The sequence below is a fragment of the Sinocyclocheilus anshuiensis genome, unplaced genomic scaffold, assembly GCF_001515605.1.
Source record: "Sinocyclocheilus anshuiensis isolate Anshui unplaced genomic scaffold, SAMN03320099.WGS_v1.1 scaffold333, whole genome shotgun sequence".
NCBI lineage: Eukaryota > Metazoa > Chordata > Actinopteri > Cypriniformes > Cyprinidae > Sinocyclocheilus > Sinocyclocheilus anshuiensis.
Genome location: NW_015539871.1, coordinates 288,806 through 292,700, shown reverse-complemented (window position 1 = coordinate 292,700; position 3,895 = coordinate 288,806). Strand labels below are relative to the sequence as shown.

General features: G+C 37.0%; 1 pseudogene; it reads left to right on the top strand.

The window, feature by feature from the left end:
• Positions 1-3,895, top strand: part of LOC107685220 (elongation factor-like GTPase 1) — a 134,481-nt pseudogene that overhangs the window by 38,489 nt on the left and 92,097 nt on the right.

Here is a 3,895-nt window from a genome sequence, read left to right as displayed (position 1 = left end):
GTTCGTTTATATCACAGCTTGGGCTAGAGCCGTTGAGCTCCGTAAAGCCGCATTTGACAGGGTATGCCAGCCACAATCTCATCCATATTGTTATAAAATATAGCATTCTGTGTAGAATTCAAATAGCTCCGATACATTTTGTGGTCTGCGCCGACTCGCGCATGTGATCAGCTCCGTGCTATCGTGTCTCTGGACCGGATCAGAGTGTGTGTGCGGTGCGGTGGTTAGCGTGACAGCGCGAAACCAGACTTATTTTTTTCCTCAATGGAAAGCATATTTACACTGTTTGAATTGTTCCCTGTCCCCTATATAGTGCACTACGTGCCATTCACTGTACAGAAAATACTAATTCTGTGGACAAGTGACCGATTTGAGCCGCGACTTCAGCGTCTATTTTATAGTGTAGGGGGCGGGCGCTTCGGATTCTAGAGAGCATTTGATTGGACAGAAAGTTTGATGAGAAGCTGAAGTACAATGTGAAGTCAAAAAAAAATCGTTGAGCCGTTTTGGCGGAAGTGACGAACTGCAAGCTTTGAATGCTTATATCTTCTAAATGTGAATTTTGTCACTGTTTTGGAGCACACTGCCTTATAGATAACCTTAAGACTAACATATTGATACTAACACCCAAAAAACTTTAATTTGGATTTCATGGGGACTTTAAATTGTGTATTATAAAAATTGTTTAATTGATTTTTATATGTAAACAAATTATAATAAATCTCTGAATAATAATAATAATAAATAATAATAATAATAATAATGTCTTATTTACAATTTACAGTTGCATAATTATTATTATTGTTATTATTATTATTCAAATTAGCATTGTGTATTTTTATATTTATACATTTACTTTTTTTATTATAAAAATATGACTTGAAGTAATTATAAAAAAAACATTCTTTAAAAATGTTGTGGGTGTTATTATGTATGTTGTCTGGTAATGTGAGGCCTAATGCTGATGTGGGATTTTTGTTTTTTTGTTCATTTTCTTCTTCAGCTGCCTGAGGGTTTTTCAGTAGCGGATGTTTTACCCAGCCTCCCTCACATGGACTGCTGTACCGTGGACAGCCTCTACCTGCTGATGGGCCGCGAGCTGGAGGAGCTGGATGAAGTTCCCTCAGGAAATGTTCTCGGTGGGTCATCTGTTTTCTTTGGGTTATAATACAGTATAGTAGACTGACTTTTACCTGTGATCGCACTTCTCAAAGACAAAACTCAGGTAATATTCTTGCTTTATGTTTGGCTTTACAGTGCATGGTTAGGCTGAAGGACAGTTATAGCAACGCCATGAAATTCTGGTGCAGTAATGCATTATGTGAGCGCTCAAAATAAACATCTTTTCCACATCACAGCTTATTCGGTCCAAGAATTGGCCACTTAGATTGGGAAATACCTTTGTAAATGGAGCAGCTACAGTTTGTTTGTTTGTTTGAGATGGGTACATCTGGAATTGACCATTCTTCAATAATAAACTGGCACTGAAAATCTTAAATATTGGCAGAGAAAGGACCAAAAAACAGGAAATGTGTTAGATGGTCAGAATTTTCTTGGTCCAAAATCACAGATTGTTTTTCATGTTTCTGGGCCAAATGTCCTTGTTTTTCCTGGAACGTGATTTCTGACAGATTTTAGAGTTATGCTTAGCTTGGTTTATGTGCATGGATTGGATTAGAACTTTTTTGTTGTTGTTCCAGGACCAATATAACATTGCCTTGAGGCCCGTTCAGACCAAAGACCTTTATTGTAGCGGCGTGGTGCTTTGTAAATGCTGTGGAAGTTGTGTAAAGCTAGACAATAAGATTGAAGCTTGGGATTTTCAGTCCATCGATGTTCATTTTTTTAATTTACATAGCATGATATTTTGACAGGGTCAGTCTGTATAGAGTATTCTGGGGTTAAATGTCTTGTTCAAGGGTGCAATGATTGTGTGTAATTGTTTTTTTTTTCCCTGCACGATTGTACTGGCAACCTTCTTGTTAATAGCCCCGAGCTATCAAGATACATTTCCTACATTTAGTTATTAAAAAACAAAGCAGACAAGAGCCTGCATGTCTCAGTAGTCTTGTAACTGTCACGGCTTGTCATGGATGTCACTTTTTGTGGACCAAAGCAATCGTATTTAGGCTGTGTTTCAAATCCTTTATCCGAGTTGATCGACAATGCCAGAAGAGAAAAGTTCATTATAAAAAGTGCTTATAATTAATTCAGTTTAGGAAAAAAAATCCTTAAAAAATATATTGCAACATATAGTCTAATTTTCAGCATCATTACCTCGGTCTTCAGTGTCACATGATCGTTCAGAAATCATTCTAATATGCTGATTTGATGCTCAAGAAACATTTCTGATTATTATCAATGTTAAAAACAGTTGTGCTGCTTAATATTTTTGTCGAAACCATGATGTATATATACAGTGGGTACGGAAAGTATTCAGACCCCCTTAAATTTTTCACTCTTTGTTATATTGCAGCCATTTGCTAAAATCATTTAAGTTATTTTTTTTTCCTCATTAATGTACACACAGCACCCCATATTGACAGAAAAACACAGAATTGTTGACATTTTTGCAGATTTATTAAAAAAGAAAAACTGAAATATCACATGGTCCTAAGTAATGGCTGCAATAAAAGAAAGAGTGAAAAATTTAAGGGGGTCTGAATACTTTCCGTACCCACTGTATATTTTTTAGGATTCTTTGATGAATGGAAAGTTAAAAAAGAACTGCATTTATTTGAAATATAATATTTTGTAGCCAAAATAAAAGTCTTAACTGTCACTTTTAATCAAATAGTTTCATACAAAATGCTGTTTCAGAAACTTTTTGAACAGGTATGTAGAGCATTTAAAGTCAATCCCTTGTGAGGTTGTTTCACTCAGGATGCTGTCTGATACTGTAAGTCAGCTGCACATGTAGATGGCAGACAGCAAGGCAGCTCACTAGGTTTTGCAAGAGAACTTAAATGCGGTGATGTGTTTTGCAAAGAGAAGTGAATAGGTTGTTTGCACATGACGTCACTGATGACACACGAAATGCAGCTGGAGGGCAGGAAGTGATTTTTCTCTCAATAGGAATCACTAGCAGAAACTCAAAATGCCAGTGTTTTGCGTTGTTTATGGATGCTTAAATTGGCCAAACCGAGAAACCACAAGGAGCTTTTATCGTGTATGAAAATGTGTTGTTCATAAGTGGGGAAAAGTCAAGAAATTGATTGAAAAACGCAGGAAAAAGTGGCTTGTAAACCTGTGTCTGCGGTCGGGAGGAGCGAAGACGGATAATGCTCGTGTGTGCAAATGGTTATTATAGGATATAATAATATATTAAGATATTTATAAAGATATAAATAGATTGGGCTGACACCTCTCACGCACGCATTGTGACAGTCAGAATTCACTCAGAATCAATTCAGAATTTGAATAACATCTTGTAGTACGTGCTGCTAACAGAACCAACATGCAGCAAAGTTTCAGGAGTGACTGAAAAAGCAGAACGAATGAGATGGAGGAAAGTCCGTACTGTACTGTTTTAGGCATGAGGCCTTTTTTGCGCTTTCATTGTATTGCTGTACACCCAACGTGCTTTACAATCATATGAGGGGATCTCTCTTCAACCACCACGCTATTACAAGAGAAAGGTATTGATAATCACAACATGTTGGACGTGATCCATATGTTATGAAGAGGAGCGATTTTTAAACTAAATTGAAATACTTGCCTGCCATTAATGCGATGGATATAGGCTAAGCAACTAACCCTGATTGTAAACGAGCTATTTCGAAAGTGAATCCCGTATTTATATGAGGGGTGCGGGATATATGTCACTCCTGAAACTTTGCTGCATGTACGTTACAGGGTATGTGGCTGTTGGTCCTGTTAGCAGCACGTAAAACAA